The sequence below is a fragment of the Podarcis cretensis genome, assembly GCF_951804945.1.
Source record: "Podarcis cretensis genome assembly, chromosome: 1".
Lineage (NCBI taxonomy): Eukaryota > Metazoa > Chordata > Lepidosauria > Squamata > Lacertidae > Podarcis > Podarcis cretensis.
In genome coordinates, this window is record NC_137170.1 from 56,318,171 (window position 1) to 56,330,894 (window position 12,724).

A 12,724-nucleotide genomic window follows, 5' to 3' on the forward strand; every position below is an offset into this window, starting at 1 on the left:
CTTCATCCAGGCAAACAAGAAGCATTATCAGAATTCATAGATACTTCAAGCCAGGTAAAAGCCCTGAAGGAGACTACAAAGCAGGGATACTCAGTGTGTCATCTGGGGAAAGGATGTCTTTGAGGGTATGGCCTGGGAGGAGTCCCAAGGGTCAAACAGAGATGCACAACGGGCTGTGTTTGGCCTCTGGGCTCATGGTTATTGCTATTATTTAATTATTTATTAAATTTGTTAGTCGCTTTATTATTATTTTTTAAATAATATTTATTAAGTTTTTTTAACAAAAGAATAAAAAGAATAAACAATTAACAAAAAACACATAAGAAAAATCCAAATACAATACAAAAAACGAGATTTAACATAAAAAGAATAAAGAAGATAAAAAAAATTAAAATCCCTCTTTCTGGTATCTTCCAATCATTTACTTATTTTCCTGACTTCCTCGCACCTCCCTCTTTTGTATTCCATTTAAACATTTGTTCAGCAAATTCATACCCTCTTAATTTAACCTTAATTATTTATCTTCACATATTCTAACTTCAAATTTTCATCTTATATCGATCCCTTCATACATATTCTTATTTTTCCTTATTGATAGAACCACTTCGTTTCATTCCAACGTCATTAGCATTCAATGATTTTACAGTATTTCTGTAGATAGATTTTAAATTTCTTCCAATCTTCTTCCACCGACTCTTCTCCCTGGTCTCGGATTCTGCCGGTCATTTCCGCCAATTCCATGTAGTCCATTACTTGCATCTGCCATTCTTCCAAGGTGGGTAGGTCTTGTGTCTTCCAATGCTTTGCAATGAATATTCTTGCTGCTGCTGTATAAATTTGTTAGTCGCTTTAGCTTGCCCAAGGAAAAGCAAAGGGACTTGCAACCAGGCAAACCTCTCCGTCCTGTAACATCTGAAAAGTACTTAAGCAAACTACTCATCATTATTGCACTCTGAGCACTCAATTCTTCATTGATTCAAAAGTTGTTGTGAGGGTACTGCTGCAGTCGTCTTTTTATATAGTTGTCCCTGTTGTGCCTCACAGCCTACCAGAGCCCTGCCAGTTCCTTTTGAATTGCCCACCAGGCAGCTATCAGCCAGAAATTACTTTTGATGACTGCTCACCTGTGCCACTGGCAAGATCATCCTAGAAGTGAAAGGCTCCAAATCCTATTACCATTCCCCTAAGATTACCCCAGCTAAATCCATTTGTGATTCAAGAAATTATTTACCTTGAGAGATGTGCTTTCTTTGGATGGGTCTGCAAACAAAGAAAAGATTTATCTGTTTGCTCTCCATTGAGTGAACCTCTAAAGAAAGATAAATTTTCCCAAATTGCTGAAAGACCAACTTTAAAAGCAAAAAAATACCCCGGAAAAAAACAAAAGCTGAATCCGCTTGTTATTTACGGAAACCAAACATCAAGTAAAATGATCACGTCCTTCCCACCCCCTCCCAAATCAGCATTACAATAAAAGCTTAATTTGAAGTTCCATTGGTGAAACCCTGTTGACACCTATCTGATCGCCTTGGGTGTTATTCAGGCTTCTGAGAATGTTAAGAAAAGAGTTGCTAAGTCTTTGAAATGATTTCCACTCTCAGAATATGACTGCAAAGCTCAGTCTGACCTGAATTTGTTATGAGCCTTTTAGAGTCTAGCTTATCAATGTTAGCATTAATTTTCTCAAGCAAAACATAAGCAGCAAGAAATAGCACAGGATAATGTTCCCAGTGGTGTTTCTCCGTGCTCTGCTACTGCTTAATATTAACGTGCCTATGGTATTATTTTAATTACTAACATTGAACACAGAGGCTTTTCAAACCTATCATTCCAAATGGCTTTGCTTCTTTTCTTTTCGTTTTTCCAGATTAATGTTCTAGTATCTACGGTTTTCCAAATAAGCGCATACTGAAATATTTGGAATAATTTCTCTTGCTGTTGCCACTGCCAACCTGACCGGTTTGAAATTTTTAAATGGTGATGGTGAAATGATGAGGCTAGTTAAAAATGAGAAAAATCTGCATTTCTGCTGTCCCTCTGATCCTCTGTCAACAGACCCATGGCATCAACCATAGAGAGATAAGGGAAACAATTGTGGATTCCATTAGTCTTCTTCAGAGGAATGTCACACACCTTCTTTCAACATGTGCTACTCTACCCCCACATGGTGTCCTGGGTCTAGAACAGTGGTGGCCAAACTTGGCCCGCCAGCTGGTTTTGGACTACAACTCCCACCATCCCTAGATAACAGGACCAGTGGTCAGGGATGATGGGAATTGTAGTCCCCAAGCAGCTGGAGGGCCAGGTTTGGCCACCACTGGTTTAGAAGCTGTAGCTAGTGCAAAAAGTGGTAGCTCAACTGCTCACTGGGATATGATGTCATTGCTGTGGAAAAGAATTGCAGGGGCTGCCAGTTAGTTACTGGGTTAAGTTTAAGGTACTGATTTGGATGTATAGAGCCCTACTTCTCATATAACCAGTCAACCATACTGCTCTCTGCAGATGAGGGCCTCCCAAGGATACCATCTTATCAGGAGGTCTATTCCATACTTTATAGAAATTGGGCCTTTAGTGTCCTGTCACTTACCCTTTGGAATTCTCTTCCATTAAATATTAAACAGGCACCATATCTGGTCACTATTAGGCCACACTGGTTTGTCAGTGTGGTAGGCTGCTGCAGAACTTCACCCTTCCACAAATTTTATTTGCAAATCCAAATATCTGGTTATTTTGAGATTACTTCACAGTTCCCCTTTGTCTCCTTTGCCCCCATTCACATTCTGGCAAACTGAGCTGTTATATTCTTAACATTCTGGCTCATGGCCCCTGGTAGTAAGATAGTTCTTGCGGCCTTGTCAATGATTTTCAACTAGAAATCAACAGGGGGATTTGGGGTCTCTATTGATCTCATAGATATTTCAGTGTCTTTTGATACTGTAAATTATGAGAAAAGCTAGAAATTACAACGGTAGGACCTGAGTGGCATTTGTGGGGTTGCTATCTCAAATGAATCTACTCAGTTTCTTAGAAAATGTTCCCAAAGAGGGAGGCTGAGTGATTTCCCTCATATTTCCTATGAGGCTCACCTGTCCTAGGTTGATGCATATGTAAAGTAACTGTGAGGCCATGGAGTTATTTTGGATTTAACCTTTTAAATGTGTCTTGGTCTATTTAAATCTGTGATAGCCAGGCACATTTTGTATTCACCACTGTTTGAGTCCTAATGGTGCATATGATTTATTGTTTTACTGTGGTGGGCCTTGCATTTTAAAACATTTCTTTATCTTTGTGTTGTAAGCTGCCCAGATTACTGTGGTTGTTGTTAAGGGTGGCATATAAATGCTGTGAATAAATAAATGTTCAGAGCTATTTATAGTGTTTTCCTATGCTTGTCTGCTCAGAAGTATGTCCTATTCAGTTTAGTTGGACTTACTCAAAGGTAAGTATGTATGGAATCAGAACCTGGAATGAGGTTTCAAACTGATCATCCCACCTGGATATATTTATTTTCTTCATCGGATCCAGTCAGATGGGAGAGGTACAAATAATATAATTATCACTATCATCTCACATACACATCCATCAGTTTTAGAAGCAGCATTAAATGATGTTTTGTGTGGGTGGAACATCTCAGATATAATTCCACAAATATTCAAGTGCAGCATGTTCTAAAGGATCCAGAACAAGAAGTAGGATTGTCCTTGATGGGTCCTTTTGTACATGTGTATAGCGGGTGGCACTGTGGTCTAAACCACAGAGCCTAGGGCTTGCAGATCAGAAGGTTGGTGGTTTGAATCCCCGCAACAGGGTGAGCTCCTGTTGCTTGGTCCCAGCTCCTGCCAACTTAGCAGCTCGAAAGCATGTCAAAGTCCAAGCAGATAAATAGGTACTGCTCCGGCGGGAAGGTAAACAGCGTTTCCATGTGCTGCTCTGGTTTCGTCAGAAGCGGCTTAGTCATGCTGGCCACATGACCCAGCAGCTGTCTGCAGACAAATGCCGGCTCCCTTGGCCTATAAAGCGAGATGAGCACACAACCCCAAAGTCGTCCGCTACTAGGCAACGGTCAGAGGTACCTTTACCTTTACAGTATAACTTGAAAAAGAGTGTGAGATTTTGGCAAGGTCATTTATTACATGAACAGAACCTATGCACACAGACTCCTTCATAATTAATGCCATATGTGTACATGGGAGACATGTGCTCAGGTCTCACAATTGGTGTTGCCTTGTATCTGTGAGGTTTCATAATTTATAAAAAAAAAACAACAAAACAAATCTGTCTGTGAGTTGCTCTGTTCTATCCTTCCTTTAATCTGCAATTTGGCTTCTAAGCTCTGAATATAATGAAGATCTGCCTCCCTCATTTATTATAATGGGGAATTTAAAAATGGCCATAACTTCCACGTTCATCAAAGTAGCAGTGGCGTAGCAAGGTCAGGTGGTACCCGGTGTGGAAAATTTCTTGTCACGCCCTCCACTGAAATTATTAAAAGAAGGAAAAAAGATACTTACAGTTCCAAGTGTTATTTTCTGGTTTATTTACTTCACATTGTGAGCACAAGCACTTAAAACCTTTTTTCGCGATGGAAATTTCTTATTTTAAAAACACATATTTTTGCCATTTTGTCACCCCCTCAGTGGTGACACTCAGGGTGGACCACACCCACTGCACCCCCCTTCCTACGCCACTGCAAAGTAGATGCCACAAACCCAGCTATCTATGTCCATAATGATAAAATCACTAAGAACCCTCTACCCCTCAGATGAGCATCCTTAGCATGAGGGGATAACTACCTCTCTTTCAAGATAGCATTCCCCTCCTTTCCAGAGACTCTTATTTTCAACGGCAGTGTGGAAACTGCCCTCTGAAAGTGTGACACAGCTTTCACGTCCCCAAAGGCCTTATCCGTCAACCTCTTTTCCTCTCCCAGCTTCTCCAAGTCAGCCACTTTGGTCTCAAGGGAATGAACTCATTTCCTGGGAGTCAGGAGCTCATTACACCATGTTCAGTAGTCACATGGGACAGTCTGGATAATAAATTAGGTAGCCCCCACACCCCACTGTCTCTACCTACATATCTTTTATGGCACCACAGCTATCATTATCAATACTGTTGTTGTTACTTAATTTACTTGGAAGCCTGAAATCTGTCAGGTCAGAAAGGAGTAATCTGCCCTGGTCTCCCTTCTGCACTGCCAAAACTTGCTCAGCTGCTTAACTCACTTCTTACCGTGGCTTTATACTTTGTCAGTGGGGTTTATATACTGAGTCTGCTGGGGTTCCTTTTTTGTTTTTCCTCCATTTCTTCTACTTAACCCCCCTCCCCCCCCGCCTGTCTCACTCACTCACTCACTCATTCACTCACTCACTCACTCTTTGTGTGTGTGTGCTTTTGTGTTAGTAAATACTCATGGGAAGTTATAAAAGCCAAAAAAAGAGCGAGCCTTTGCTTTTGAATTTGGATATAGCCTGTGCTATAAATATTGACTTATTTGTTTACAGAATGACTTGGTTTTCCCATCAACTCTTTCTAAACAGAAGATTTATAAATTCTACGAGATCACTATTTTTTTAAAAAAAACAACAACACAACAATGTAGGCTTCCTGACAATATAGCTACCACCATTTCATGAGTTTTTTAAAAAGCAAATGCAAGGAGGTAGAACGTCATTATCGGGAACCAGCAGTCAGAGTATTAAAAGAGGAAAATAGGACTTTAAAATGTGGCGCTGATCTTGTTGCTTTAGCCGAAGGGTTATCTGCTTGCTTTTGCCATCCTAGCATTTGCATCCCAAATGTTTTCCATCCAAATAATCCAAGCTAATGAAAGGCAAGGTGAATCTGGTTTCTTCAAAATGACTCATTTGCTGCTGCTCAGTAAATGGCCAGGAGGCAAGGGGGCTAAAACTCGACAGTCAGAAGTCACTTCCCTTTAAAGCTATGGTATCAAAAGATATTTCAGTTCCGTTTTGTTGGAACTGTAACAAATGTGGCTCATTATATAACGAGGTTCAGTTCACTATCCTAGGCAAGCAGGAGTAACCCCCCCCCCACAAAAACCCTTAAGACCTTTTGCTTAATTCTAGCAGACAGTTTCTAGAGATTGTGAAGATATTGCATGCCATTGAAAGACATGCAGTGTGAGAAAAGGTGAGAGCTTCAAGATTTAATGGCATCTACTCATAATTCACTGGTTTTTCTTTTTCTTCTTTAAGATAGGGAGACTCTGGGTATAAAGAGCGATGCCAAGGATTGAGTCTAGCAGAATCTGACTGGCCTTGTCCAAACGGAACTCTGAAGCAATTGCTGAGGGTACAAACCCTTTTCAATCCCATGGTCCTCACTTTCCAACAAACCATCATCATGTGAAACAATGGCAGAGTTGAAAAGCAGCAGATAAACCTCCCCAGGACATACCAGGCAAAGGCTTTCCAAAGTTGTTATTGAAACATACATGGATGAAAGGGCCACAACACGGAAGTCCCTGCTCTTCATTCTAACTACATGGAAGAATGGAGAATCAACACAGCAGAACTTAATGAGCAAGGGGACAAATGAGTAAGGTATTCTTAATTGTATGCAGGTGTTCATGGCTTTGAAAAAATGCACCCAACACTTTCCATCATAGTGGGCATGTGTATCACACTGGCTTGCCATCTAAGGTTCAGCTCTAGGGAATCCTATAACTGCAATACACAATCTTCAATACCAATTCCAGCTCTGCGAACCATATGAAACGACCCAGACCCTGCCATCATAATCCGAGGCCCTTCTTCACGAGCCCCTTCCATGAGAGATCCAGAGGGCAGCAACATGAGAATGGGCTCCCTGTTTGTGGAATGCTCTCCCAGGAAGGTTCGCCTGGTGCCTTTATTGCATATCTTTAGGCATCAAGCAAAAACATTTCTCTTCAACCATGTCAATGGCTGATTAAAATTCGATGTCCTTTTAAATGTGTTTGTGGGAGGGGGCTATTGCTTTGTTTATGTGATTGTTTTTATTACGTATTTTGTGTTTTAATTTTGTACTTTTATGCTATGAACCACCTTGAAATCTCCGGATGAAGTGTGGTATACAAATTTGAATCATCATCATCATCATCATTTGTATTTCCAGTTTAAAAACATTTACTTAGACCTGAGCTAGTTATTGCACAGAGTCTTTGGTTACATTAGACGCATAAGTAGCGTTTCCTTCTATTTTCAGCAATTGCAAACCTGAATGGTGATTGCTCATAGCAGTGTCTGTGTCAATGCTTCCACATAGAAAGTGCTGACTGAGAGAACCACTTTTCAAGCCCCTTCACATTTTTCTAACGCTTGTGTAATTTAAATCTTGAAGCAGCAGACAACAAGAGTTATCAGCTTTTCAATAAGAAACAATCACCCTTCCGTTATCTGTTTTAGGAACATAAAAGCCACTAAGACCCTTGTTCTCTCTGTAGTGGGCTACAACTCCTTAGTCTGAAGCTGTGCAGTCAAGACAGTGATTTGCCACCTCAAAACTACATTAGTATTATTATTGTTATCCTCATTAGAATTGTTATTAACTAATTAAAAATGTATGGAAGTGAGAGCTGGACCATAAAGAAGGCTGATCACCGAAAAATTGATGCTTTTGAATTATGGTGCTGGAGGAGACTCTTGAGAGCCCCATGGACTGCAAGAAGATTAAACCTATCCATTCTTAAGGAAATCAGCCCTGAGTGGTCACTGGAAGGACAGATCATGAAGCTGAGGCTCCAATACTTTGGCCACCTCATGAGAAGAGAAGACTCCCTGGAAAAGACCCTGATGTTGAGAAAGATGGAGGGCACAAGGAGACGGGGACGACAGAGGACGAGATGGTTGGATAGTGTTCTCGAAGCTACCAGCATGAGTTTGACCAAACTGCGGGAGGCAGTGGAAGACAGGAGTGCCTGGTGTGCTCTGGTCCATGAGGTCATGAAGAGTCGGACACGTCTAAAGAACACAACAACAACAACAAACTAAAAATCAACAAAACATGTGGTACAGGATAATAGTGTAACAGCAGGTGGGAAAATATCCACTCATGGAGGACGAAGTGTATTTTGACCAATTAAAAAAGACAACTCCACATAATGATTATCTGAGGCACACCTTGGAGGGGAGTCATTCCACAACCTGAGGACTACCATAGAGAAGACACTTTAATGTACTATAGAGGGAATCAGTTCTGCTGAACTTAACACCTAGGCAGGTTGATATGAAAGGAGGCAGTCCTCCATGTCAATCTAGGCCTAAATAATATATGCAGGTTCTAGCACATCATTTTTCTCTGAGTTAATCTGAGAATTGATCATGGAGGAGAGTCCTTAAATGGATTCTCAAAAGATTTATATAGCTGCAGTCATTAACAGAATTTCTCCCACCATTTCTAGTTCCACTTAAATGAGTACAAACCAGTCTGCAGAAGATCAATGAACAACAGTTCATTTTCTAGAGGCCATTTACTTAAATAGCCTTCTGAATGTGGGGAAAGAGAATATTGGCTTGCTTGTTTAAACAACAGGAATTGCCCTATCCTTCAACCACCAAGGTTCAATTCCTGATCCCAAAATAGTGAAATGAGTATCTGATTTTGCCCACCCTTGCTTTTTGATCCTAAATTTGTGTATCTTACTGAACCAAACTTTTCCTATTTTTCTCTCTGTGTGTACAGAAATTTTAAAGGGCAGTATAGTCTAACAGTTCCTGAAGGTAATTTATTGGTGTCTTCATCAGAGTAGCTCATTATATATATCCTGCATATTATATTGATTATCAAATGAGTACTCAGATAATGTTTTGCTTTGGACTTCCTTTTGGAGGGTGCTGCACGATGTTTTGCACTTGATAATACTTATTTTATTTATCTAAAATATTTATGATCCACTTAATATTTTATAAATCTCTAAGTGATGTACAACATAAAAACAGTGAACAATGCCATTAAACAAAAATATCACATAAAGCCAGTAATATGGTAGTACAAAGGCATATAAAAACAAACAAGTACAGAAATTCAGGGAATTTATACCGAAAACAACAACAACAACAACAACAACAACAACATCAATAACAACAACAGAGCATAATATTATGGGTCAGGAGATGCCTTTGTATTCTAAGTTTTGCATTACCAAGTGAAGCCTCCTCACTTTCCTGAGTGCTAGTGCATAATAATGGAATTCTCTCTCTCTAATTAGTGCACATTTTACTCAAAAACAACCTTTGTCTTCTGTTGGTTTTAGATTTCCCTCATCACCAGCAAACCTGCTGTAGCTAAAAGGAAGGATGAGTTATGTCTTTCCATAAAAACTAAGGTGTGACATGTTCTCCACCATGCACTGTATCTGAAGTACCGTTTCTCATATAGACATCCTTGTTCCTTTTAAACCTGACTGCCCTGCCCAACCAAACACATAGAAGCTGATGGTGATTTATGTGAGGTCTTGCTTTACTTTTGAGCAGCCAGGCAAGGGGTTGTGCTCTGCTCCTTTCTGTAGCCAAAAAGGTGCTCTCCGGATTTTGGACTCCCATCACCCATCAGCCCCAGTCAGGATAGTCAATTTTCATGGATAATGGAAGTTGCAATCCAATATTTGGAGAGCACAACATATTTATCTGACAATTCAGGATCGTTTCTTTTCTGTTCATCATCTGAAGTAGACTTTTGAAGGACTCATTCAAGTCTAGCCTGGTTCTGCATCTAAATGCAAATTCCATGAGGCTGCTGGAGTCCACTTAGCATTTTTTAAAAGGGCTTGACTCATGTGCAGAGCAAGCCAAACTATAGGAAGCCAGTGAAATTTATGCTGCGATAGCTTACACCAATTCCAAACTCTCTTCAGGAGTAGGGCTATTGCTGACTGAGCTAGCCCAAGTCTAGCAGAGGGAACAAGTCTTTAAAATAGTTTGACTTAAACCATATTTTGTGCCAATAGCTGGATTCCTAGGTCATGTGAGCAAGCTGACCGAATTGAGATGGCAAAAATGATTGCATCAGTCAGGGGCAGCTCCAATCAAAAATTCTATACAGAATGGGAATGCATAGGGGGATACATGAAGAAATATGGTGTTAAAGCAGAACTCTTATTAGGCAATTGCTAAGTGTGTAAGGACAAAATAAGTAATTTTAACAGTTTTCATGCTATTCTTTTATTAAAGCAACTAGAAAAAAATATTATGATGGGAAGATCTCACACAGGTGAAGGCAAGCAGTGGGGAGGAGGGGAGAGTTAGGTTGAATTTGGGAAATAAAATAATATATGGGACAGCAAAAGATATAATAGATTATTATAGAATAGTAATATATTGTAACCAGAATAGAAGTACAAAAGGGGAAGTAAATGTATTTTTAGTATTTTCATTATTGTAATAGTTATTATTATTTCTTATTGGTAGAAGGCAATGTTAATTCAGCCTTCTTCATTTTGCTGTCTGTATAATTATCTTTAGTCAAAAAATAAATAAAATAAAATAGTTGTCTTAAACCATATTTTGTGCCAATAGCTGGGTTCCTAGGTCATGTGAGCAAGCTGACCAAATTGATATTGTGTTTGGTTTGCTCCCTAATTCTTTGATTTGCAGTGCAGGACAAGCAACCAAAATTGGGACGTGAACTATTTCTGCAGTACTACATTCCTGCTGTGATGCATTTGGGTAGAGCAGAGCCCAGTAATCAACTAAATTCAACTGAAAAGAATTGATTGGTTCTAACATCGTCCAACTGTCCAGACTAGATGATTGTAACATGGTTTGTTGGGGGCTGCCTTTGAAGACAGTTGTTCAAAGAAAGGAACTCCAGCTGTTTCAGAATATGACTGAAAGAATGATTATGGACTCCAGGATACATTACAACGGTAGCTACATAAAGCAAGAAGCATCAAAACAAAATACAGTATCAGCAATACAATAACCTAAGTATGTTATCGTAGACATGAGGGTAGTGAGAGAAAGTTCAGTTTATGTTCATACATCTTTCTGCTATTTCCAGCATATTTAAAGGTATAATGGAAAAAGTTAAGAGGCCATTACACATCTGTTTTCTCAGTGTGTCTATGATTTTCCTAAAGTATATCATTCAAGATACTATCTTGGGTATAAATTCTGTCAATAAGCGTTTGCTCATCTTGTAGTTGCATCAGCAGAATTATAGTTGTGTGCCTTTTCTTCAGTTCATCTCATTTGGAGTAATGGTCAAATACAGCATCCTAAAAATTGGTTCCCTTCCTCCACTTCAATTTTGGTAGACTTTTAATACATTGATTAGATTATCAGGAGAAAACATTGTTTTTGTCCACGAGAACCCTTGAGGTGATAAACAATATAAAAATATCCAATATTAAACAACAGTACAGATTAAAAACACCAATTTAAAAATTGAACATTATGAAACCAACCCCCACCCCAAACCCAGAGCGTGGAAATAAACAGCTGCAAGCTGTGGAAAGAGTCAAAATGAGGAAAGGATAGAAAGGGCTGTTAGAAGCAGAACAGCAGGATTGTTCTGGTCTCTGACTAAGCAAACCTCCTGCTGATAATGTGCCCTGCACATTTCTTATTTAGTTTATGTGGCTCATCGTGAAAAATGAAAGGGGGGAGGGGAATCATGTAACACCTATAGGCACTTCTGGGATGAAAGCCTTTATTTTCTTTATAAATGCAATGACCTTGTGGGCTGTAAAATGAAGCCTAAGGGCTCATATTTACTGGTACAGATAGAGCTGGAGCTTGTGGCTAAAGTCTACTGCCGCACAGCCTAATACACCCCCACAATGCCCACTGTGAGAGTTGCAGATGAGCGGGGTCAGTAAGAAACAGGTCCGACAACTGCATCTGGTCCCACCCTCTGGGGCAGATTCTGAGCACTGTATCATCCCCCTTCTTCTTCTTCTTCTTCTTCTTCTTCTTCTTCTTCTTCTTCTTCTTCTTCAATTTAATTATATTAAAATGTTGCACAGCATCCTAATTTCCAAGCGGTGCAAGTTTCCAGAATTTTCAGACACTTGCTCAGGGTTCAATTTCCTTGGAATGAGGGACATTGGAGGGACTGTGGTGTCTTTAGGATGTATGGTTTATTTACATATATAAACAACCTGAACCTACAATGGAGGGGCTCACAGCACTAACACACTTAGGCCTTGCTTCTCCCATAGCCACAGCCTTGGGTTCTGGCATGCATGGCCCTGTCTCTCAGCTACCCAGCCTACAGCCTGCTTCTAGCTTTCAGCTCCCTCACACAACTCACCTCTGGCTTTTGTCCTCCTAACTACCAGCCAGCTGAGGGAATGGGACCCACCCATTTGCCTTTTGGCAGGTGGCGCTGTGGGTTAAAGCCTCAGCGCCTAGGGCTTGCCGATCGAAAGGTCGGCGGTTCGAATCCCTGCGGCGGGGTGCGCTCCCGCTGCTCGGTCCCAGCGCCTGCCAACCTAGCAGTTCGAAAGCACCTCCGGGTGCAAGTAGATAAATAGGGACCGCTTACCAGCGGGAAGGTAAACGGCGTTTCCGTGTGCGGCTCTGGCTCGCCAGAGCAGCGATGTCACGCTGGCCACGTGACCCGGAAGTGTCTCCGGACAGCGCTGGCCCCCGGCCTCTTGAGTGAGATGGGCGCACAACCCCAGAGTCTGTCAAGACTGGCCCGTACGGGCAGGGGTACCTTTACCTTTACCTTTACCTTTACAGAGCCACTTTGTTTGTTACCTTAACATACTTTAGGGAGC